Source organism: Cavia porcellus, unplaced genomic scaffold, assembly GCF_034190915.1.
Source record: "Cavia porcellus strain 051 isolate PalLab524CR breed Dunkin Hartley unplaced genomic scaffold, mCavPor4.1 scaffold_31, whole genome shotgun sequence".
NCBI classification, from domain to species: domain Eukaryota; kingdom Metazoa; phylum Chordata; class Mammalia; order Rodentia; family Caviidae; genus Cavia; species Cavia porcellus.
In genome coordinates this window covers 8,836,825-8,861,971 of record NW_026947514.1, presented here as the reverse complement: position 1 = coordinate 8,861,971, position 25,147 = coordinate 8,836,825, and the positions used below count along the sequence as shown (strand labels likewise).

Below are 25,147 nucleotides of genomic sequence, written 5' to 3'. Positions count from 1 at the left end.
AGGTCCCTGCCCCAAGGAAGGAGTTTGGTGGGTGAGGTGGGGGCTTTAAACCCAGGCCTGGTGTAGCCGGTGATGGATTTGCAAGCGGGGAGCTCAGGAAAGCTGAGTCTCACTGTGCTGCCAAAGCTGGTCTCAAACTTGCAGGCTCAGTAGCTGGAACTGCAGGCTCGTGCCACAGCTCTAGTCCTGGAAGACTCTTTAATTCCGCTCACTGGCAGTCTTGTGGGCCTCACCCACCTCCTCTAATAAACTGACCTGGGTCAGTGTGACCATGCACAGTGAGCCCCACACCCCTTGGGGGTGAACCAGCAGGAGCCTCAGTTTACCCAGTGAGCACCAGCTCTCTTCTTACCCTGGCACAGGCAGATGCTTTGCTTTATCCATTTCTTTGGGCCTGGGCCTGGGGCACAGTCAGACAGACAGACCTGGGTTCTACCATCTGTGGTGAGATCCTGTGAAGCCCCTGTCAAACGCTGGCCACACCTCCCTGCAGATCCACAGGGCTCAGATGAGAAAGAAGAGGTGCACAGTTCCAGCCCAGCCTCTCCGGCTGGCCCCTTGTCCTCCTTGTCCTAGTTGGGTCACTGGAAGGGAGTTCAGCTCTCCACCTACCTCTGCCCCAGTGCCTGCAGCACTGGGCACAGCTGTCAGTGGATCAGACCAGGCTCAGGTGTGCTTGGCCCGAGGCCTGTGCCCTAGCAGAATGGTCAGGAGGTGTGGAGGGCAGGAGTCCTGCAAAAGGCACACAGAAAGACAGCACCCTGTTAAAGGTCTTCCCGGGGCACCAGCCGTGGGGAAAGGACCACTGCCGCTTTCTTTGCAGAACTGACTGGTACTGGTGGCAGTAATGTCACCCTATGAGCACCTGTGCCTGAGTCTCAGCCCTGAGCCTCACAGTTCTTTTCAGTACAATGCGGGGCTCACACCAGGTCAGATCCCTGCAACTCTGGACCAAGGGCTACTAATGACCTATAGGATGGACCACGCACAGAGCGGTTCTCCTGGTGCAGACCGGATGCCGCTCCCTCTCACCTTCCTCCTCCACCTTTTAACCCTTCTGATGAAGGGCTGCTCTCCCAAGCACCTGGCCCCACTGTGGACCAAGTGAGTTAGACACCTCTGGAGATGGAGCCGCTTAGCTGCAGCTTTAAAATCTCAGGTGACTGACGCATGGGGAGGGTCACCAGCAGTGGATGTGGAGCGCAGCTCAGGGAGGTGCTCCGCTGATTCTGTTTTTGAATTTCTTTGTTCTGTGATGTTCTTTTGTTTTCTTCAATCCTGGGGACTGAACCCAGGGCTAGGTAAGCACTCTACTGCCCAGGTACAGCCTCAGATCTTTTCATGTCTTAGTTTGACACAAGTCGCTCTATGTCATGTTTATTTCTTTGGTGTTCTCTGTGGTCATTAATCCAACCCTGGTTTGTATTTATGATAAAGATATGGCTCAATGGCATTTGCCTGTAGTCATCGCTACTTCAGAGGCTGATGCCAGAAGATCCCAAGTTCAAGGTCAGTCTCATCAAGACTCCGTTTGGGTTAGTTTCCTGTCACCAGGACAAAATACTCAGCATCCACAGGTGCAAAGAAGAAGGTTTAATTTGACTTGTGATTGAGGAGACTCAGTCCATGGTCAGCTGACGACAGCACAGGAATGTCATGGTAGAGGGGACCAGCTGGCAGGCATGGAGTGGGTGAAGGTGGCTTAGCCTCTCCGAGTCTTGTTCCTTCCCTTGTGAGGAGCTGACAGCCTCAGCAAGGGGCTCCCCCAAGGGCTCAGCTCAGTGCCTGGTACAGGCCTACTTTCCCAAAGGCCGCTGTTTCCCTGACTTCTGTGGGTTCAAAAGGGGTACGCACAGGTAGACAGCAGTGCCGGTCACCAAAGCCCTGCACAGCAGAGGAGGCACTTTAGGAAGAAGGGCCAGTAAGTTGGGGGGCCTAGGGTTACCCATAATAAACGGCAGGGCCACACAGTGGTGTGATTCCAAGGACCCAGCTGTTTCAGTGTGACCCTCCAGGAGCCTGTGGGGAGATTATACCCAGCTCGTCTGGGAGCTTGATGACTGGATTAACTTAATCATTAGCATCTTTACTGGTGAAACCCAGCTCTCATAACTCCCTCTTGCTCTGCTTCTTGTTTTTGGGAATACCAGCCTCGTTTAAGGGGGCCTCACAGGCTTTGGGACAGCACCAGAGTGAGAGTTTTCTGTGAATATGGTTGGGGGAAATTTGGTGCTCTCCACTGAGGTCTAGTCAGAGGCCCCAGACTAGAAACAAGCATTTGGGGAAGACCTGAAATTTTTATGAGTTTCTACAGGGCCAGTGAGGAAGGCTCTAGAAGGTTCTGGAAGCCGGGACTCTGAGGTAGCCATTTGAAGCCTGGAATCTTGTGAAACAGATACTGGACATGAGTTCCTCACTGGTTTCGAGCTTGCTTTTCCTTTCTGTGTGTGGAAATGGAAGGGTTCCCATTAGCTGTTTGTTGCCTCAGTTTGGGGTGTGTGTGTGTGTGTGTGTGTGTGTGTGTGTGTGTATGTGTGTGCATGTGTGCATGTGTGTTGGGCTCCTACAATGCATATCATTCTCAGTGCACAAAGCGAAGCTGGGAGGGTGCCTGTCCTTGACTGTGGGACCTCAGGAGATAAGGGACAAAGACGCTGTGGCTGCACAGTTGCGATTAGGAATCAGCAGTGCCAGTGGGCTGGGCCTGGGTTCTCTGAACCCCTGGCCTCCTTCCAAGGTTGCTAAGAAGAGCAGGGGATGCAGACACTCGTCCACTGCCCTGCTGGCCCCTCTCCCTGGCTAGTCTGAGCACCCAGCTGTTGGAGACTGGTGGGGGGCCATGAAGGGGCTTCAGCTTGAAAGTAGGGGGTCAGCTGTCCCTGGTCTGCCCAAACAGGGGCTTCCTGGAACTCAGGACTCTCACCAAGTGTCCAGTACCCCCTTGACCTCAACACTGTCCTTGTAGACCAGGACCAGCGGGTCATCCCAGGGTGGCCCTTCCCCTGTGCTGCTGGGCGTGGGTCATGTCCCCCAAGCCTCAGCACTGCCCCGGACTTGACCGCCCACCCTTTGCCCCTGAATCTCCTGAGTCCCCCAGGAGCCTGTAAAGCAGAACCACACGGTGTGGGTGGCAGATCGTGCCGCGTGAGTGGATGGGCAGGGGCGCCCCCTTCGTTCCCTCCTCCCCTCAGAGGGACAGAAGCTTCAGTGCTGATTCATCTTTGCTGCTTTGCAAGTTGCTGCCCCTCCCCGGGCCACCCTCGCCTCTGCTCTCTGCAGTCCCCTGCTTTGTGACACCTCTCTGGACCGCCCTTTTGCCTTTCTCACCATGCCTTGGCGCTGAGACCACGTCCCTAGCTGAGAACTGTCTCTTTGGGAAACCTGGGGCCCTGGAAAGGCATCGAGAAGGGGTGGAGAGACAGATTCATTCGTTCCTTCTCTTACCAGCCCCTCGGGGCGGTCTCCTGTGTGCTGGCAGTGGGACAAGGACAACAGACAAGGCGGGGAAAGTCAGGGCTCCGATGGAACCAGCGTCCCACGAGGAGTTGGAGTCCTTGAGCAGGCCAGGAAGTAGACAAGAAGGCGTCTGGAGGTCACAGAGCAGGGAGAAGCTGAGGCCCCTTCTCAGGGGGCAGAGAGAGCCACCCCTCCCTGGGTGCCAGCGGTGCCAGTGCCCAGTGCATTCCACTTGGGGACAGTGGCATTTGCCTTTCATGCAAAGTGTGTGGACCATGCATCCCTTTGAGGAAACCCATCAAAGCCTGCATTGTCTGAGAGAGGGAGCCAATGTCTAGGAAGGCAGACCAGGGTTTTTTTGCCACAGGTGGGAAGCTGGGTGTGTGTGTGTGTGTGTGTGTGTGTGTGTGTGTGTACCTGTGTCCTGTGTGTATATGTGTATGTGTGTTTCCCCAACACAGGCACTGAGAGCACAAAGAAGGGGGCTCACACACTGATTGTCCCCCTCTTCTCCTCCAGCCAAGGCAGGGGTCTGGGTTTCCTGCTCAGAGATGGAAGAAACCAGGTCCCTGACTGGGGCGGGACTTTGAGCTGCCCGTGGCCTCAGTGCAGCAGGCCAGAGGGTGAGGATCAAGGGGCAAAAGAGGCCAAGCGGTGCTTGGGCATCATCTTTGGGTGTGATGGGAGCTCAGCTCCAGACACAGCCCCCACTCTAATTTCTGGGACCAAAGCTGCCAGCATCCAGGCAATGCTGCCCTCAGGGTCCCAGGGTAGCTGCCCACTGCTGGGACATGGCCCATCACAGGCACTGAGTCTGTGCGGCTCTGGAGGCTGCTTGGTCCTGCTGACCCTTGCATGTTGGGGCTGAGGACAGCAAAGGGACAAAAGTCTGTCCGCAGGCATCGCCCTTGAGACACATAGTAAACCTGGCATCTGAAGTCTGGGCAGGAGCAGGCACATACTAATTATGACCTATAAGAGTGCTTAGCACAGCCCTCAGACTCTGGGGAGGTGGCAGCTCCTAGGACAAGGTCTCCAGGGAGCCGGGAAGCTCTGGGTCCTGAGGCAGGCATGAGGGATACGGAAGATGGAGCCTTCCAGCGGCTCAGTGCGTGTCACCCTGCAGTCCCCTTACAGACCTGGCGGAATGGGTATGATTTAAAACCTCTGAACTCTGCTAAGGGACTGCTGGGGAGAACAAGGCAGTGGATTGGCTTGCTCTGTGACCTTGGCCAGGTTGCTTCACCAATCTGAACCCAGCCACAAGTTTTGTGTATTTTTTTAACTATAAAGTGGAGTGGATTTTTTTCCATTTAGCCCTTGGGTGGGAGGGCTCAATGAGCCAATGTGTACCAACATCGAACACTGCTGTTATCTGGTAGATGACAGTGCATCTTTGTTCCCAAGTTTTTAATGCCCTGAAAAATCCTGGAAGGCTTCCTGGGAGCAGCAGTGCCAGAACAGAAAAGGGCTAAGGGACCAGCTGGAGCAAAGACCCAGGGGAGAGGCTGTGAGTCTCGGGGGAGCTGCACAGCGGACTCTGTCTGCAGTGAGGCTCTGGAGGGCTAAGTCTGAAAGGCCTGCGCTGCTCCCTTCTGCTCAGGGACTCTGGTCCGTCTGCTGCCTGTAGAAGGAACTGATTTCCCTCAGAAGCAGAGCCCAGGGGCGTCTGGTCCCCCTGTGGCTGCAGAGCCCTGGAGGCTGAGGGCTCCATATATTTTTGGAAGCCCACATGAGCGCTGTGTGAGGAAAGTGAAGGTGCTGGGCTTTCTGGTCAACCCGTCCTGCTTGGTGCCCATGGGGATGAGAGGCGCTATTTGCACAGGGGCCTCCTGTGCCCTGGGCTCTGTGCCAGGCTCTCTGCATGCTTATAGGTGTCATCGTCCTCCTCATTTTACAAGTAAGGAAATCAAGAAACAGAGGGGATAATAACTTTGCTTGAGGTCACACAGCTAGGAGACAGAGAATCCATTTTCCCACTGTCCCTACATTTTCTGTGTAGCAGAATCCTGCCCATAATAATCCTTCGAACTTGCTCTGAAAGTCTGATGGATGACTATAAAATTCCCTTTTGTTTGGTTGGATTTTTAGAGACAGGGCCTCGACATACTGTAGTTCAGCTGGCCTTAAACTCATGGTGATCTTCCTGCTCAGTCTCCTGAGTGCTGGGATCACAGGTATGTGCTTCCCCGCCCCCAGCACAAGATCTTTGTTTTTTTTTTTCTTTCTTTCTTTTTTTTGCTGTACTTGACTTTGTAGCACGGGGCCTTGCACATGCCAGGCAAAAGCTCTACCACTGAGCAACACCCCCAGCCCTTTTTAAAATTTTTTATTTTGAGACAAAGTCTCACAAAGTGTCCCAAGCACGGTCCTCTCTGCGGCTGGGATTGCAGGGGTGCAGCACAAGTGCCGGCTGAAGTCTTTAAGCTTGTTCCTAGAACATGACTCTAAAGCCCTTTCACTGAAGAACAAAACCAGAAGTCACAGTGACCACTGCCCTCGGGGAGCTGAAGTTTTGAAACATGCGCTTCCCGTTCTCGGCAAGGCAGCTCCACTTTCCCCACCTTCCGGGCCAGTCTCCTCTTTTGATGCCGGGTGGCAGGATTCGCACGGCAGGGCTGCGCAGACCAGGGCTGCTGGCCACAAGCCGCCTGTTTCCATACGTCAGGCTTTGTTGGAGCACAGTCATGTCTCCTGCTCTGGCTGTTTTCATACTGCCGGGACAGGCTGGCGCGTGGTGACAGAGACGGGCTGGCAAAGCTGTGTTTACATCCTGATCCTTTCCAGGAACAGCGTGAGGTGACGAGGGCTGAGCTCTGCAGCCTGCTTTTCCTCTGTAGCATCCTTCCAGGGTGTCAGCCATCGCCTTCCTGTGTGCAAAGGCCCCGGCCTCCTTAGGCTGCTCCTCTCTGCTGGCCACTTGGCAGATCGCTCATCCTTACAGCAATGCCTGAATTTTAGATGAAAGTCAAAGTGGAAGACCGGGGCCGCACAGATGAAGCTGAATCAGGCAGGCTGGCTCCAGGGCCCCACTTAGCATCGCCCTTAGGACGAGCAGAAGCCAGGACTGTGCCAGCAGCCCTCCTCCCGCCGTACTTGGCCGGGTTTCGGGCCTCTGTGACAGTCAGACCGCTCAGGCCAAGTGACCACAAGTGTTGTTTCTTTGTTTAGAATGGCCCAGCTGTCCATGCTCAAGAGAACGTGTCGGGGCCTAAGGAAATAATGAAAAATACCATCCGGGGCTGACGATGTCAGAGAAGCTGTGGGGCTCAGCGAGGGCCCTGCTTAGAGGGCGGAGGGGTCCCGGGAGAGCTCAGTTGTTAAGTAAAGGAGAAATTAGTGCGTGTTCTAGTGGGGCTGAGAAACACTACCAGCAAAAATGCGCCAGAAGGCCTGCAGAAAGGAAAGGTTAAGGACAGCTGTGGAGGGTTCTGGGTGTCTGCGGGGAGCAGCAGCGGGATGGAGAGCGTGGATTTCCGTGGGGAGCTTGGTTTTCCTTTCTGCTGGGTTGGGGGTGGCAGGAAAGCTGATGAGATTACAGGGGTTCTAATGGGGAGGAGGCCACTCACAGTGCCACTGTGGGTCTGGGGCTCCTGGGGTCTCCTGGCCATCCAGGGGCCCAATGTGTTGCCAGAGGGGGCCCGGGGATGTCTCCCAAAGTGAAAGCGCCTGCCCCACAGCTATAAGCAGTGGACTCCTGTCAAGCTGTGGGGATTAGGGGAGCCCTGGGGCTGGGAAAGGGAGGCCTAGGTGTGAGAATCCTCAGAATGCTCCGCCCAGTTTTAGAAGAAAAAAGCAGTGAGCTGTAGTCACCCCAGGCAGGCTCGGCTTCACTCCTCTGTCTCTGTGATCCTGGAGGAGGCGTGGAAACAGATTTGTCATCAAATGAACCCGGCTCTCCTGGCTTTGAAGAGGAGAGGGGCAGACCTGCTGGGGTCGGACTAGAAGGTGAGAAGAGCCGACCAGTTGTGCCTGCTCAGCCTGTCCTGGAGGGTGGAGCCCAGCCATTGGACGGTATCTGGGGGTAATGAGGTCCAGGTGTGTCTACCCTGCCTGTCACAGCCCTGTGAGCATGACCAGCTAGACTCAGCTCCCTGGGGGCAGCTGGATTGGTACCCACAGGGTTGCTCCACTGCACTTGGGGGGAGCCCTCTGGGCATCCTCTGATGCCCCACAGGATCCCCAAGCTGGGCTTGCTGGTAAGCTGTCTCCATCAGGCACACTAAGGGGAGGCCCCTCCAGGCAGCCTGAGCCACTGGGATCCAGCTACCCTCCCAGCCTGTCTCTGGCACTGCTGGGCGGTAATCGGAAGTCCTGCTCCCACCAAGAGGAACCCCAATCCCCACCCTCCTGCCTCACTTCCTCATTTCGGGGGCAGTTTTGCAGCATGGCATTGGCACTGGGACCAGACCTTGTGTCTGTGGAGCTGCTGGCCTGGGCAGGAGAGCTGGCCCCTCTGAGCCTCAGTTTCCCTATCCACAAGACAGTACATTGTCCCCATATGGTAAGGAACACGTAGCGGCTGCTAGACTTGGTTTCGCTTTGTCTGACCAACATGAGCCCCCTTTGGCATGTGGAGATGACCTGGACACCCATCCTGGCCGATCTCAGGGTCTGGGTGGGGGGCATTTTGTTGGAAAGAGAAGGCAGGGACAGATGCCTTGGGAGGAGCAAGGCCGCTGGCCAGGCGCCCGGATCTTGCAAGTTTAAACAGTCCTTAAGGAAAGATCCTCCTGTTTACACTCTTGACCCTTTTTGAAGAGCAGGTTTATAATACAAAGGATGTCCTAGGATTAAATGATTTACAAGGCTTTTCCTAGCATGTGACCTAAGGTTCCGAGTAGCAGGCACCCTGATCTGTCTGGTGTCATTTCCACAGTGTTGGTCACATGCTGCTTGAACTGCTGTGAGACCTGTTGCTGACTAGTCCATGCCCCTCCCTCACTCTAAAGCCTTCACTGGCTCCCTATTGCCCACAGGGTAAAATCGACACATTCACTGGAATCCTGTGCTGCTCCGAAACACGCCCATCACTGTTAAGGGTTCCATATCCCACTCAGCAGTCTGAACCTGGTCTCTCTACTCGCTGTCCCTCCCCCACTTCCCTTGTCCCTTCAAAGCCTGCTCATTCTGCAGGGCGAGGCCAGTGTCCTCTCCTCTGTGAGCCCCTCTGCGTCCTTCAGGGTCCCTGGCTTGGGTGTCTGGTGGTCCCTCTGTGCGACACACTCATGTCCACTTCCAGTGGGTGGCAGAGGCAACCATGGGCTGTAGGAGTCAGGTGATCTTGGCACCCGCACTACCCCATGGGCTGAGCACCCTGGTGCCCCAGCTGTGGGGACTCTTCTGAGGGCCTTTCATCTCCCCAGGCCACCAGGGGCAGCTGCTTCCTCTGGGAGGTGGTGACAGGAGCGTCCCCTGCTCCCGGGTCAGTGCTGCACACTCCTGTCAGACTGCACTGGCATCTCCTTTGGGAGGCAGAGTTCACTTCATGTTGGTTCCAACATTTGATTCAAAAGTTTCATGTGAGAGCTGAGGGCTTGGCATGGTATGTGATTAGCTTGGCTTCCAGCTACAGCTCCAAAAAAGAAATAAAAAGAAAAAGACACAAAAACCTCATTCTTATAAAGCCTCTGGGGCCAGCTTGGATGCAGGGGTGGCATCAGGTCTCAATGCTCGGATACACTTGTGTTCAAATCCCAGCACTGTCTCTAGGGCACTGATAGGGACTGATCCTGATGTTTTAGAGCTACGTTTCTCCACCTCTTTGAGCCTCAGTTTCCTGCCTCTGAAACAGGCACCATGAGGCCAACATCCAAAGTTGCCTTCAGGACCCAGAGAAGGCCTGCAGTGGGGTTGGCTGGAACCAAGCCGTGCTCAGTAACAGGAGGCGAATGTTCCCCAGGTGGAAAAGACCTCAGCCTCTGACTTCCCTTCCATGGACGCATTACAGCTGCTAGTTCCTCGGAAGGAAGCTGTGTAGTGAGCCGCCTGTCATTGAAGGTGTGCCAGGGTTTTGGGCACTTTTCAGCGAGTGTATTTTTAAGGGGATCAGACAGACATGGGTAGTTAGACTAGATCAGATGCAATGGCCCTTCTAGTTTGGAGGCTTCTGGTGTTTTATTTTAAAACAGTTTTACCGAGATATAATTTACAAAGCACACCGCTCACCCGTCTAAAGTATAATTCAGTGCCTTTTAGTCCATTCGTGGCTACACCACCTCACCGCCTTCAGAACACTGTTAGTACCCCAAAGTGACCCTGCGCTCCTTAGTCCTCCTGAGTGGCCGAACCCCACCCTCCCACGCTCCTGCTCATGGCAGCCACTAAGCCACTTCCTGTCTCTGTAGACCTGCCTGCACTGCACTGTCTTATCAGTGGACTCTTGCAGGCCTCTATTTGGTCCTCTGTGACTGACTGACTTTTATGAGCCTAAGGTTTCCAAAGTTCATCTGTGGTGTTGCATATATACGAGGAACATCCCTTTTTATCAACAAATGGTATTTCATTATATGGATGCACCAGATTTCATTTGTCTGCTCATGGGATGGTGGGCGTGTGGATTGCTCCCGTGGTGACCATGAACATCAATCACCACGAACATGGTGGTCATGGGCCAGGTTTTGTTTGTATGTAGTTTCTATTCTCTAGGAACAGAACTGCTGGATCCTCTGCTGGAGATATGACTCGAAAAATTTTCCTCCCATTCTGTGAGGTTTCTTCACTTCATATTTTATAACTTTGGAGCATAAAATATTTCAATTTTGACAATGTCCATCTTTTCAGTTTTTTTCTTTTGTTACTTGTGCTTTTGGTGTGACATCTAAGAAACCATCAGTTAGTCCAAATCTAGGAAGAGTTAAGGCTGTGTTTTCTCCTAAGAGTTTTATAGTTTGGAGACATTTGATCTACTCTTGATTAGTTTTTGTGTTTGGTGTGAGGTAGGGGTCTAGTTTTATACTTTTACACATGGCTATTCCAGCTGTGCCGACACAGTTGGCTGAAAAGATTACTAAACTGGCTTGGCACCCTAGCTGAAAATTGTCTGTAAATCTGAGGGTTGAGTTTTCCTTATCTGTGGGTCACTGTGAAGAAATGGAATGCCCACCCTCCCAGGTGCAAGATATTCCATACCAGGATGTGTCTCAGCTGAGGTGCTGCAAGATCTTAGGTGAGTCTGTTTTCTTTACTCAGCTGCAGTCTCCTCATCTGAAAAACAACACAGCTACACATGAGGATTCCTAAGAACCAGCCCAGTTATTTGGATTTATGAAATAGGGCCTTGCTATATAGCCCTGGCTGGCCTTGAACTCCCAGTGATCCTCTTGCCGTAGTCTCCCAAGTTTAGGGGCATAAAGCACTGTGCCTGGGGTAAACCAATCTAGTTGTGTCATACAGAGACCTGGGCAAGTTTCCACAGAACCTATCCCAGGCTCAAATCTGGGGCTGTCGCTGGCCATATGAACATCAGTCCTGCCGCTCTGTTATGTCAGTGCTCTGCTCATTCATTTCTTCCTCTCTGCCTGTTGTGCCCCGCACTGTCAGCAGATGCTCAGGCCAGATGGGCATACGGGTTGGCACTGTGGGCTACAAGCTACAGGTACCAGGCATGGGTGGCAACCTCTGGCTCTGCCGATCTGGCCACTGGCCTGGCTCATGTGTGGATGCTTGCCCTGGGCCATATCTGCAGAGGGTCAGGCTGAAAGGCCACAGGTTGGCCAAGTGGGTGCTGAGTCATGTCTAGTGTTGAGGTCAAAGGGGTACTGGACCAGAGTCACCGTCCTGTGAGAAATTCATGCACACCTCGGTGCATCCAGTGTAGACAAAGTGTATCACCTACCGGAGGGAGGCCAAGTGGGCTGAGCAGGATAGAATGGGAGCCTGGAACAATGCACATCTCCACACTCCTTGGTTCTCATACATCCTAGGCTAGTGACATGGTGCAATTAGCCCTCCCATGGTCAGGACAACGATGACTACTGTCCCAGCGCCTGGGTTGGGCAGGCTGCCTGCAGCACATTCCCCTGCTTCCTGTGGCCCTGGAGAAGCAGCCATGTCCCATCACAGCAGTGTCCAAGTGCCCATAAGACCTCATGCGGTTGTAGATGGGGCTTTTTCAGAGGTGGCTGGGTCTGAGCATGTAACGTTGGTGCCATGCTAGGATCAACGGCACTAGGATTAAGAGGGAGGGTGCTACTTGTGCTTAGTAGTCTGGAATAAGGTACAAGGAATAGAAAGAGCTGCGGTGAACCCATGTTGCTTTGCTACCTTCTGCCACCATGAGCTATTTCTCCTCTGTGATCCCCCTGCCACACCACCTTGCCTTGGAGTCAGCTGATTATGGACCGAAACCTCCACAAACTATGAGCCAAGTAAAGCTTTCCTCCTTTAATTTTGGGTGTCAGGTATTTTGTTTCAGCAATGAGAAAAGTAACAAAGATATGCCCCTTCTCTCCAAAGAAAAGCTCACTCACTGCTGGGCACAGCAGTCAGCTGGCAACTGCTGCTCCTGCTGCAGCAGTGGAGAGACTGGAGTCCAGGAGCCAACTGGTGGCAGAGCCTTCACTGGAACCCATGTCCCCAGGTCCTGCACCATGGCCTGCTCCATGCCCACCCAAAGGGAGGCTCCTGTTCGGGGGTTAACAGAGCCAGAGCTGACGGGCACCTCTTGCCAGCAGCACGTGTGTATTAAGAGTACCAGGCTCAGAGGTCAGAGGACTGGACTTGGGCCGACTCCCTAATGCAAAGGTTGCTGATTTTCAACACCAGTGCTCAGAGTCATGCATAGTCACAGACATGGTACAGGACTCAGGTGCACAGAGGGACCTAACTGGGACCTGCGAGAGGATGGACCACGGACCCGGGCTGTGCCACACTACAGGAGGATGGAGCAGAGAGGCAAGTGCTCTTGGCAGCCCACAGAGCTCCACGTGGATGTGGACCAGGCCTTTCTGTCTCGCACATTCTTGGCTGTTGGCCCAAGGTGCCTGGTTTTCTCCTCAGAGAGCCATCTGTTGAAGAAATTGGCCAGCAGCACCCTAGGACCTGGAACAGGTCCCTGCTGGCTGTGTGTCTCTCAGTGACTCAGCTTCTGTCTTTCTCAGCCTGCAGGCGGCAGACCCAGTGCTGAGCATGCAGACCCGGTGCTGAGCACGGGAAGGAGCCGTTGTGGAGGTGGGGTCAGGGCAGTGCTTAGTACACAGTCTGTGGGGTGGCGTGGGGGTGGGTGGGTGTGGGGGTTCTAGATTACAAATGTAAAAGTCAGGAAAATGGTCTGCCATGTGGAATTGCAGATTAAAATTGCAGTACCTTATCATTACACACCAATCAGAAGTGCTAAGATGGAAAAGACCCACCATACATAGTGTTGGTGATGATAGGTGGGAACTGGAACTCTAGCTCACCATGGTCAGGGTACAGAGTGGTGCAGCCACTTGGGAAAAGCAGAGCAGCTTCTTAAAAATGTGTATAGGCAACTACTTTGCAATCTCATATTCTACTCCTACATCTTTATGTGAGAGAAATAAATGAAGGCATATGTTCACAGACCACTGTGTAGAGCAGCTTTATTTGCAATTAAAACTTTCCATCCATGGGCAAAAGAATGAACTACCTGTGGAACAGGGATTCTGTATAAGGTTATTAGCAATAAAAAGAAATGAACCGTCTATATGGGCAATGTGGGTGAAAGAATTACTCATGGGAATTCTGAGTGAAAGAAGCCAAGAACACCCAAAAAATGTATAAAAAGGAGTGATACTACATCATTCTGTAACCTTCCCCCACACACCTCTTTTTGTTTTGTGTAGTACAGGGGATCAAACCCAATGCTGTATGCATCCTAGAAAAATACTGTATCACTAAGGTACATCCGAAGCCCTTTTTATTTTTAGAACACAGGGTGTACTAAATCATCCAGGCTGGACACAACCTTGAAGTCCTCCTGCCTTACTCCCAGATAGCTGGGATTACAGGTGTGTACCACTGTGCTTGGCTATTTTGTTCTCTTGTGTATAAAACTTCAGAAAACAGATCAATATTTCCTCAGCCAACAGTGACAAGCAGATCGCGGTTGCCTGGGACAGGGTGTGGTGACAGGGAGGGACTGCAAAGAGGATCAGAGGATTTTGAGGAGTGATGGGTGGAATCATTTTGACGAGGTGGTGGTTTTATAAGTAGCTGAGTGTGTCAAAACTAATCAAGCTGTAAGGTTTAAATATGTGAGGCTTCTTGTTTGTCAAATCTTTAAAAAATAAAGCAGTGGTAACCTTACTCTCTAGCCAATCATCCATAGCACGAATCCAACCTTCCTTCTATAGAGGTCTTGGTTGTTGTTGGTGCCAAGAGATTGGGGCAGTAGGGAATGGCTGGCCCCATCCTTGCTCAGGTGCTTACCAACCTCCTCACCCCCTCCTGAGCCTCAATTTGCTCCCTGAGCAATGGGACACTCACCTCCTTGGGTTGTTAGAAGTCAGCATGGGAAAATCCACAGGAACTACTTGCTCAGCATGTCCTCAGTGGTACATGAGTGGGAACCTGTGAGGACTGGAGGGACAGGGGTCTCTCCCTGCCAGGAAGAGCCTGGAAGCTTCTATCCCCGAGTGTCCCTGCACTGAAGCTTGGCGGGAGCACAGGGAAAAGACTGCTACTGGGGGTGTGGAGGGCTAGGGCAGGACGGTAGGGGAGGGTTTCCCAGGAGGACTGACTGGACTGTGGGGAGCAGAAACACACCAGCGACTGTGAGCTTCTAGAAACTTCAACAGCAGGTGCAGCTGCCATGCAGGGCCAGAGCTCCCGGCCAGTGAGGGCTGCAGGACTAGGTGGGAGCTCCATCCTTGAGGGTCCTCATGGAGGGCCAGCAGCATCCTCCAGGCCAGGATTTCTGAGGAACCATTCTCTGGAGACTACGAGTTATAGGGAAGTCTAACTTTTTTTTTTTTTTTTTAGGATACAAAAAGAAACAAAGAATGTAAAGCCTTCTATTTGGGTTTGGTGCTTTTCTGTTGAAGACATTTTCATGTGGTAGGGAATGGTCATTTCTAAAGTCCATGGATGAGTGGGCTCTGAGAATACATCCTTGTGAGGCCTGGGATCTTCCCACAGGGCCCCTAAGGGTGCTGCTTCGTACAGGTGATCTTGTGTGAGTGCTCTCTGGTTTGAGGCGGTGGCTGGTGTGCAGTGAGGGGTCAGGGGTCACAGCGGTTGACAGCTCAGGGAGGAGGTGGCTGGTTTCAGCAGGACCTGCTGAGGAGGAGGAGGCTAGGGCCAGCCGGCCAGGCAGGTCTGGGGGGTTCTCTTCTGTGGGGAAGATTCCTGCATGAGGTGAAGATTGAGGTGCAGGGGGAGAGGGCAGCCCTGGGCTTGGCACATACCTCTAATTCCCAGGGGTCAAAAGACCAGGTCAGTACCATGGCATCTGGGATGCTGGGGAGAGGTGGGGCAGGGAAGGTGAGGCATCTCTGGGACAACACTGATTCTTAGCCACACCTGGGTGGGCTGGTCTTCTCAGGGCAGGCCTGGTAGTGTGAGCCGGAGGCCCAGGCCCAGCCCCTGGACTGTAGAGAGCTCTCCTGGGACTCCATCTGCAGGTTTGGGAGTGTGGTGGGTGTCCCTGCTGGGACAGAGTGCCAGGGCTGCTTTTTCCTTCTTCCCCCTTGGGGAGATGGCGCTGAACAGTAGGGATAGAGTGGACCCTTGCTGAAGGCTGTGGCCTCACCTGCCACCTCCACCCCTAGCCCAAGGGGTGTCTGCTGCTGCTCCACTCTTCCCTGTGTTCTGGGTGGGGTCCCAAGCACCATGTAGGTGAGGTGAGGGGAAGGGGTGAGAGGATGGGGTGCATGGGAAACAAATGTGGTGTGTGGTGACTCAGGCCTATAGGGCAGGGCAGCCACAGAGAGCTGGGGTCTGAGAGCTCTTGGGCCTGGGGTCCAGGGTGCCCTGCCCAGTGGGAGCAGCCTGGGCCCTCCAGTGACATCTAGGGCTCCTGAACAATCAGGCAAAGACCCTTGATCCTATTAAACAGCAGCCACGAGGTGCTGCTGCGAAGCAGATGGAGGTGGGCACTTGGAAGGGAGCCAGGAGCCCAGCTCTGCTCCGTCCTTCTCCCAAAGGAGGAAGCCTGCCCTGCTGTTCCCAAGCAGGAAGGCAGGGGTGGTCTGGAGTCAGGTGAAATTTGATTACTTCTGGAGTTTTAGTCTTGGCTTATGTTGATCAAAACCTGGTAGCCTGTAGCTCCAACCTCCTGACCTGCGCAGTGTATGAGCAACACCCCTCCTACACACAGACACACACAGACACACACAGACACACACACACACACACACACACACACACACACACATGTGCCAGAGCTGCCACATGTTCTGTCCTGCAGGACCTTAGGTACCCTCTCATCCCCTGGCTCCTCAACATTACTTGCAAATTACTTAGAAATGCAAAGTCTCAGGTCCCCCCCAGTCCTACTAATTTGGAAAGGGGGTGCGCCTAGCACTCTGCTTGGCCAGCCCCCCAGGTGGCCCTGAGGCGCACTGCGCAGCTGCTGGACTTGACTGGTTCCCCTTTCGGTTTTGTGCTGCGTGTTCTCAATCCCAAGGAGAAACGCAGTCCTCACTCGGTGGCATGTAACAACTCTAAACCAAGCAGAAGTTTCACAAAACATTTCCCTGTAGTCCTCAAAAGGCACTATGATCTTCTCTGCTCTGTTTTCTTTCTTTGTAAAACCCTTGTGATGGAGACCCCTGAACTGATTTCACAACCGACCGGCTGGTTGGGGGCCCGCAGTGTGAAAAGCCAGCATAAAGCTGTTTGCAGCTCAGACCAGCCTGGCCGCACTGCTGGACTTGCCCCATCAGCCTGGGATGGGGAGCTCAGTGTCCCTGTCAGCGCAGACTCCCTGACACTGCCCAGCCCTGTGGGGTCTGCAGCAGAGGTCAGTCCCTGCCTCCCACCCTCTGCCCCCCCCCCCCGTGTCCACCCTACGCACCTGATTGGCTGTCCTCCTGGAGCCTGAGCCAGTCAAACCAGGACCAAGGAGCTAAGGGCCACCCCTTGAAACCCCGCCCCTCCTGCCCCAGAGGTGTCTCTCCAGGGACCCTGAGTTGCCTTTGTCCGGGTTTCTCTGAGTTAGTTGCCCCTTAACCTTCTCTCCCCTCTCAGTCATTAGATCCTGACTGCGAGTTGCCAAGGGCAGCGTTTCCCAGGCATCCCCCATCAGTGCCAGGGGGAATCCATTTGGAGTCGTGTGTTTGTGGGATGGCATGGGTCAGGGTCCAGTGGGTTTCCAAGGACCATTTATCGGCCATGGTGGGGCTCTTTTCAGGGGCACTTGTCCTGAAATCATTCTCTGGGCTATCCGCTTGGCGGCTGCGGCTGTAAAGTGGACCTCATAACCTCGACCGAGTTTCTTGTGTAACTTTGCAGTAACCCCCGGCGCCCAGGAGCATTGGCTGCAGCACCTGCACAGATAACAAAATCAATAGATGCGAGCGCACGTGGCACACAGCAATTTGTATTTGCATAGCGTCTGCTCACCCTCTTGTACACTTGAACTCCTCTCTGGGTTGTTTACAATAGCCAACCCAACAGACACACTTGTTGGACTACATTTCTTAGGGAATAATGGCACGGACAAGGACTCCGCGTGTAGTACAAATGAAATGATTTAAAAAATACTTTTGATCCATATCTGGTCAAACCCATAGATGTGGAGCCACACTACAGAGGGCTGGCTATGTAGGCAGTGGACAGAGGTGGCCATGGCACCTGCATCCTGAGTGGTTTTTGTGCAGCACCTTGACCTTGCCAAGCCTCTGCATGGCTGCACTAAGTTGGGGTGAAACCTGACATGAGATCAGCTGCTAGCAGCGTGGCTGTGGGATTCCATAAGATAACTCGTGGGCTCTCTGCTTGGCGGGAGTCCCCCGAGCTTCCTTTCCCGCATTCAGCTCTCGGAATCACCATCTGTTAACACCATGCAAGGGATGTCAGTGAAGACCATCCCCCCAGTGACCAGGATTCCAGCATCTGCAGCATCGTCCTGGGTCACAGGGGACCGGAACCTTCCCAGAATCCACTTGGAGTGAGCTCTGGATTAAAACCAGCTGGAGCTCAGTTCCTGGAATTCTATCTGTGTGTGCCAGGGCATGGGGAAGGAGCTGGAAGGGTGGGGATTGTGTGTGGCAGGGCAGGACTGAGTCACCAGCGGGCCAGCCGAGTGAGTCACCACCGGGGAGCCGCCCTACAGGGACTATGGGTCGGTTGTGGTAGGCGGCTCCTGCCAGGAGACCCCGTGCTCGCAGGGCCTGCCTGGGAGCTGGGCTTTATGGAAGTCACAATCCAGACCCCGACCAGGGTCCAGAACAAAGTATCTGTGGGCAGCGGGCTGGGCACAGAGCCATAGTTGGCGGGCCCCGTAAGACTGAAGCTGCTGGTAATCAAGGACACAGCTGCTTGTCCTCAGCATTAGCGTCCTGACACCAGGGTCACCTTTCTGGACCTTGGACACCCCCTGAAGATGACCCGCAAAGGACTGGCTCCCCAAACTCTGGCTCCATGTGGTAGTGCTCCTTGGGGTTTTGGGGGCACAGGCAGGGTCTTGCAAGCTGTGGGGCAAATAGGGTTTAATAACAAAAGTCTCACTCTTGGACCGTTCCCTTTACAAGGGCGTAGCCATCTCCTTTGTCTCCCTTACTCAATATTGACTTGAAATTCAAGAGCCTGGCTTTGAACCTGGGCCGTCCAGGGTGCAAGTCCTGCCTCTGCTGTTTGGTAACCCTGTGACTTCGGCAGTCTTCTCAGTATCAATGGGGCCTCAATTTTCTCACCTACAAAGTGGGGAGAACAGTATCTCATGGAGTCTGTGTAGGATAAATAATTTCCTAGCTATAAACGTTTTGCCACAGAGCCAGGCAAATGCAGAATGTCAGGTAATTATGGGCTGTTACTTTTTATTTCAGTGCAGGGAATTGAACCCAGACCTCACGAGGCAAGTGCCTACTGCTGTGTTACGTCCCCTTTTTACATTTTATTATGGAACACGGTCTCACTAAGTTGCCCAGGCTGGCCTTGAACATAACATCCTGCCTCAGCCTCTGACTAATTGGGATTACAGCCATGCCCCTCTACCTGATCTGGCTGTTACTATTGTCAGTGCTGGATCCACTGTTTTTTGGCAGATAATTCCCTTCTCTGAGCCTCAGTTTCCCTCTTTGTAAAATGGGACAAATAACACCAGCTGTGTGACAGTCACTCTGGGAACCTGACTGCCCCTTTCCTTGCCTAGGACCATGCCACCCTGGTAGGGACTGGCTCTGAGAGTGCCCTGTCCTTCTGGGAAGGCCGGTTCCCTGGAGGCCCAACCCCCACTTGGCTGTTTGCTCTCCAGCCTGAACTGGGGTGAAGCGAGCTGTGTCCTGTGCCACCATCACAGGAGCAGCTCGAGCACCTGGCCCAGTGCCTCACCTCCGATCCTACCTGTCCCTTGTTCCTGCTTGCCCATGGTCACAATCCCTCTGGGCTGCACCAGCCAGACTCCTGAAACTGGCTCCTGGGTGGGGCACAGGCAGATGCCCAGGCTGTCCTTGGGGCTCCAGTTCCCACGCCCAGGACTGGTGTGGTCACCTCCCCCTTGTTTACCCTGGTCTTGTGGTTGATGTCTGGGATTCCTTTCTCAGCTCCATCCCCTCCCTTTACATACTTCTGGCTCATCTCTGGATAGAGAGTGGGTTTGCTGGCCTCTTGGGACACTGACAGGTGCAGGGTGCCATTCCTAGGCCACCTGGAGGTCCTGTGTCTGGCTTCCAAACCCAGCAGAGTGAGGTTCAGACCTTGGTGCTGCAGTACACAGCCTGACCCTGGGGTAGCCTTTGTGATCTCGGGGTTCTTGCTGGGTGCGGCGGTGGCAGCTCCTGTCCACTGGACACCTGCCACTGTGATGTTGTTTTCCCCATCTGTCCCGTCAGCCCCCAGCATCCCAAGGGGAAGATGCCACTGCTGCCCTCATGGTGGGAAGAAGGTTCTGCCAGGAGCACCTGTCGGGGGGCCAAGGAGCTAACCCGAGAGGTGCCCTTCTTTTCCCCACTGGGTCTTCATGTCATCTCCCAGCTCCCACACACTTCGCTAAGACATCTAGGCTTTCTGGCTTCCCCCCCGGGTTCTCCCACACCACTCACCATGGCAGGCAGGCCCGGTGCTCAGACTCCAGGAGCTGCCCCCTCTGTGTCCGCTGGCCTTGCCCACCTCCTCGGATTCCTCAGGTGCTCCGGCCAGTGTTTGTTTTCTTTTGCTCTAGTTTGGTTTTGGTTGTCGTTGTTGTCGTCTTGGTACTGGAGACTGAGCCTGGGCCCACGCACTGAGCCACCTCCTCGGCCCTTTGCTGTCATTTCCTTCCAGACGCGATCACACTAGCTCACTAGCTCCTCCAGGTGGGACGGCTATTTATGATCTTCTTGCCTCAGCCTTGCAAGTGTGCTGGGGTGACCGGCAGCTGCCCCCACAGCAGGCTCCCAGACGGTGGCTTTTGAGGCAGATTCCATGCTCTGAGCCTGAGCGCTGTTCCTAGGCAGCTCCGTCCTCCGCTCCAGCCCGTTGTCTGCCACCAAGGAAAACACAACTGCTTTCTTCCCTGCCTGTCCCTCCGCAAACCAGGCGGCCACTCCTCACGGCTCAGGGGACCGAGAGGGACACAGCAGCCCAGCTCTCACCTGCAGCCCTCCCCAGGGAGGCCCCTCAAGGATCTGGAAAGGAAAGCATCTGTGTTCACTGCACACTGTGGGGTTTTTTTCTCTGATGTTTGTAAGTGCTTAGAAAATACACAGACCCTTTTTGGGGAGTTATTTTATTCTTTATTAGGTAAGCAAAATGAACTCCAGGTGAATGATCATGCTAATGATAAAATTCATACTAGAAACAAGCTGGGTTTTAGTGGGATACACCTGTGACTGCAGCGACATGGGAGGCTGAGGGAGGAGGGTCATAAGTTCAAGATCATTCTGGGCAACTCTGGAAGACTCGAGATTTACAAAGAGGAAGAAAGGCAGGGGTTAGGGATGCAGGTGAGCGACAGAGGGCTCTTCCAGCACGTGTGAGACGCTGAGTGCACTTGGGGAAAAAATTACAAAATTACAAATATATTCTGGCATGAATGTGAATGTCCTATGTGACGTTACTATTTGATTCATGTTGTAATTTTTTTTTCTTTTTGCACTGCTGGGGGTTTAGACCCCAGCGTCTCACACGTGCAGGGCAAGGGCTCTGCTGCTGAGCTGCAGTGCCAGCCCGGTGCCGCAGAACTCAATGAAGTGGATTAAAGGACACTGTAAAACAATATTTGACCTCTATTCAAGAACTGAAATCTACGTGAATGTCTTAATCTCTTAGAAAACCACTTAAAGGATATCTAAAGTTATTCTCACAAATGAAAAAAGAGAACAAGAGGAAGAAGATGAAGAAGAAGAAGGAGGAGGAGAAGGAGAAGAAGAAGATGAAGAAGAAGAAGAAGAAGAAGAAGAAGAAGAAGAAGAAGAAGAAGAAGAAGAAGAAGAGGAAGAGGAAGAGGAAGAGGAAGAGGAAGAAGAAGAAAAGAAGCCAAAACCAGAGGAAAGTGGCTGGGGTGTGCTGTAATCCCAGGTACTTGGGAAGCTGAGGCAGGACAACAAGCTCCTGGCCAGCCTGGGCAATTTTCCTGATCTTATCTCCCAAAAGAAAAACAAGCAAGCTGGGCCTGATGACGCACACTTGTAATCTCAGCACTCGGGAGGCTGAGGCAGGAGGGTTGCGGTGAGTTCAAGGCCAACTGGAGCTACATAGTGAGTTCAAGGCCAGCCTGAATTACATAGAGAGACTCTGTCTCAAAAAAGAAAGGAATTAAGGAAGGAAGGAATTCAGAAAGATAGACAGAAAAAGAAAATGAAAAAAAGAAAGAAAACAACTTGGGGGCAAACCAGAGGAAAAACATTTTCATATGATTTTAAAAAATAAAATATATGTCACCAATTTAAAATAATTTTGACTCATCAAAAGCATTTTTTAAGCCACACACGCTTGTAATTCCAGTACTCAGGAGGCCGAGACAAAAGGATTACCATGAGTTTGAGGCCAGCCTGGGCTCCATAGTGCAACCCTACCTCAAAAGAGATTCTTTATTTAACTTTATGGTCTTTGTAATTCAGCGCACTGTCTCATCCTGTGTATACGAAGCGAGCTCATCAGCTCAGGGTCGCTAACATTTTCTTCCTTGTCTTTTCTGTGTTTGAAGCTTTGGAGCTCCTTCCGGTGCTTTGCTAAACCGATGTTAGGTTAGCATGAAGATCATTCGATGGTATGTGCTACCTCCATTTAACCAACCAAAAGGTGAAAATTTCCAGATGTGATGCTGCAGGACTGTAATCCCAGCATGCAGAGGCTGAGGCAGGAGGATCCCTATGAGTTTGAGGCCAGCCTGAACTACATAGCAAGACTCTATCTTGAATGAATGAATGAATGAATGAATGAATGAATGCAAGTAACTGCACCAGAGAACATGTATGACCCACAAAGGCTCAAAGTATTTTCTTCCCTGACCTTCTACACGGATCACGTGGCCCAGACCACTCCCCTTAGAGGTGGTTCAGGAGTAGCCATGACTGCCTGCCCAGCAGAGCCAGGGATACTGGCTGGGGAGGACCCTGGGGGCACAGCGCAGCTGCACAATCTGAGGACAGAAGTTGGCCAATGGGCCTGGTATGGGGCCAGGCTTGGCCTGAGCTACAGTGACCTAGTAACACAGGCTGTGTCAGCCTGCACCCCCGAGGTCCAAGAGAGCCTGTCACAGTCTGCTCTCTGCTGGTGTGACAGAGAACCTGAGCCTGGGGAGCTCGTGAAGAACACAGGTGTATTTTGGTTCCCAGTCCTGGAGGTGGAGGTGGCAAGCATGGCGCAGGTGGGGCTGCGGTAATTTAGCTCCAGGTGGGAAGCTGGAGGCAAGCAGGTGGGCATGGAACAGAAACCCCACAGGGATGTCCTTCATCACCACCCCTGGTGACCAGCCAGGTCCCTGGAGGACTTGGTCTCGGCCGTGAAAGAGTGGCCCAAGGAAGGGCACTAGCCCCTCCTGACACCCCAGCCCCATTTTAAAATCCTCAGCACCTCGAGTCCCCCTTAAGGTCTGTTCAGTTTCTTTCTAGATGCTCCCCCAAAGCATCAGAAGCTGATAGGCAGAGCTTTCGGGGCACAACTGTAGTCCAGGAAGCACAGACCACGACCTCTCCATCCAGTTATATCTGGGCCACACCCCAAGGGCCAGCCAATCCAGAGAATCTCTAATGCTCTGGGCCAGCACATGTGTATGTTAGATCTCCTGGACTGACCTTTAGTAACTTTCTCCCGACTCGAACTTCGTTAAAAGTTCATGGGTGTAGACCCCCTCTCATGCATGTGATTAAATCAGACTGAACTCCGACAGAGGAGTGGAGGAAGATATCCCTGAGATGGGCCACTCAGCACCCTGTGAGTTGTTTCCATCAGTCCTACCCAGCGACTGTGAGAGGCATCAGGACTGAGTGGCACATCTTATAAAATCTGAAACTCTGATTTACCTGTGCCTTTCCCTATTCTTTTCATGACACCTTTTTGTTTCTGTTGGCATGGGCCTGCCCTGAGCACACCTTCCTGGTATCTTCAATAACCATAAGTGCTTTTCCTTTTAATGTTGAATGTGCACTTGCAGACCTTTGCTTGCCTTGATTCTGGATTCTGTTGCTTGGGCCCAGCACACAGTATCAACTGGATCACAATCATTACTGGATTAGTTCACAGATGGGCTTATAGCTGGCTGATATGTTGGGAGGTGTTATGGTCTAGGTCTAAATGTCCCCCCTCCCAAAGAGCTTCATGTGGTCATAGGTGGGGCTTTTTTACAACGGGCTGAATCTAGGGTATATGATGCTGGGGTTAAGGGTGGGTGATTATTAAATCAGTACACTGATTGGTTTGGAACCACCTTAATCCTGGTAGCCTGAGTACAATATGAGGGAATGAAAGAAGATTGTTTTGTCTTTTGCTTGTTTGCTTTTGCTGTCTTCTGCCTGCCATGAACAGGTTCTACTCTGCAATGCCCCTCTGCCAAACCTCTGCCTTGGAGCCAGCCAACTACAGACTGAAACCTCTACAAACTAAGCTAAATAAATAAATACCCATCCCTCCTCCTCCCTTGATCCCTCTGTTTCCTGCCTATCTTGCTATGATCTCTTTCTGCCATGGCCTTCTGCCATACTGCTCTGTTTTGAAGCAGCCAGCTATAGACTGAATCCTTTACAAACTATGAGCCCAAATAAATCTCTCCTCCTTTAAGAGTAGTACATTTCAGGTATGGGGTCTGAGGCACAAGAAAGTAATTCCGATAGATTTAGGTTCTGGGGGTAGCTGGGTCACTGCTATGGTGCTGCCTGATCACATGGTTTGGAAGCCTCTGGAACTGGCTTCTGAGAGTATTTGGAAAGGTTTGGAGATGTCCACTGGAGAAGCAGCCCCGGATTGCTGTGAGCCAAGCTTGGTGAGAGATTCTGGTCAGAGCTCAGAAGACCAGAATACTGATAGAAATGTAGCTGGTGGGGCTGGGGATTTAGCTCAGTGGCATAAGCACCTGCCTGGCAAGCATGAGGTCATGAATTCAATCCCTGGTACAAACAAACAAACAAAAAGAAAGAAAGAAAAGAAAAGAAAAGAAATATAGCTGGTAAAGACCAGGCTCAGGAGGCTTCTGTTGGGAAAAAAGAATCTTCTGGTAGCTGGACTCCATACCATGTTTGTTTTGCTTTCATAGAAAATTTGCCTTCATTTTGCCCATGTCCAGAGGCATTGTGGGAGAGTGAGATTAAGGGTGATGGACTAATTAATCTGTCAGAAGAGATTTCAAGGCAGTCTAATGTTGAGGTGGTGACATGGCTACTGTTGCTCTTTTAGTCAGCTCTACTTTGAGAATCAAGAGAAAATGGCCCAGGAGAATGACTTCAAAAGTTTTGAGTTTGGCTAGAAAGGAAGCTCTGGTAAAGGAAGGGCTTGCAAAAATGGAGCAGAGAAGTTGGTTTTTGGAAAGATTAGAATTTAAAAAGCCAAATACTTTGGAATAGGACAATAGAAAAGATGACCTGTGGGCGTCGCAAGAACCTGTAGGACTCTACTCTTTGCATGCTCAAAATTGCAAAGACTTTGCACAGTTGTGAAAGAACTAGGGATGAAAACAGAGCCCCAGGCTCACATGTTTCAGAGTGGCAGTCCCCTGGGGAGAAGCAACTTATTCTCCAGAATTTGGTTCACCATATTCAGCCATCTAGGCCCTCCAAGGCCTCTGAAACCACAAGCAAGATGCAAAAGGGCACGGCTACTGCTCCAGCTGGTGGCAGACCTCGGTGGCATCCATGTGGTGCTGATTTTAGATACGTGCAGAATGCAAGAATTGTGGGGTCGGGAAGGCTTCCACCCAGATTTCAGAAGAAGGCCTGGGAGGCCAGGCAGCGTGCCTCTGGGAGGGCAGTGTGTGAAGCTGTGAGTGTGAAGCCAAAGGTGCAGTGGGGAAGCCAGGAGCATAGATCATTTGAGGAAAGCAACAAGGAACGAGAAAAGCCAGCCCAAGAGAGAACCCATGAGGGCTACCACTACCCGCAGTACCATAGGGGTGAAGCCACGTAGGCCTTTTGGCTTCACATCTTGCCACAGATTG

The 25,147-nt window shown here is 52.6% G+C and overlaps 1 protein-coding gene across 4 annotated transcripts in view; it reads left to right on the top strand.

The window, feature by feature from the left end:
* Positions 1 to 25,147, top strand: part of Syne3 (spectrin repeat containing nuclear envelope family member 3) — a 78,196-nt gene that overhangs the window by 5,562 nt on the left and 47,487 nt on the right. Inside the window, exons 1-2 of one of the 4 annotated variants that reach the window (XM_063241013.1) lie at positions 16,450 to 21,078; positions 21,707 to 21,769. The exons of 2 other annotated variants lie outside the window; for them this stretch is intronic. The gene's annotated coding sequence lies outside the window, so the exon portion shown is untranslated. Of the gene's footprint in view, positions 1 to 16,449; positions 21,770 to 25,147 lie in introns of those variants that run through there. One more of the 4 variants, XM_063241014.1, reaches the window with a different exon arrangement.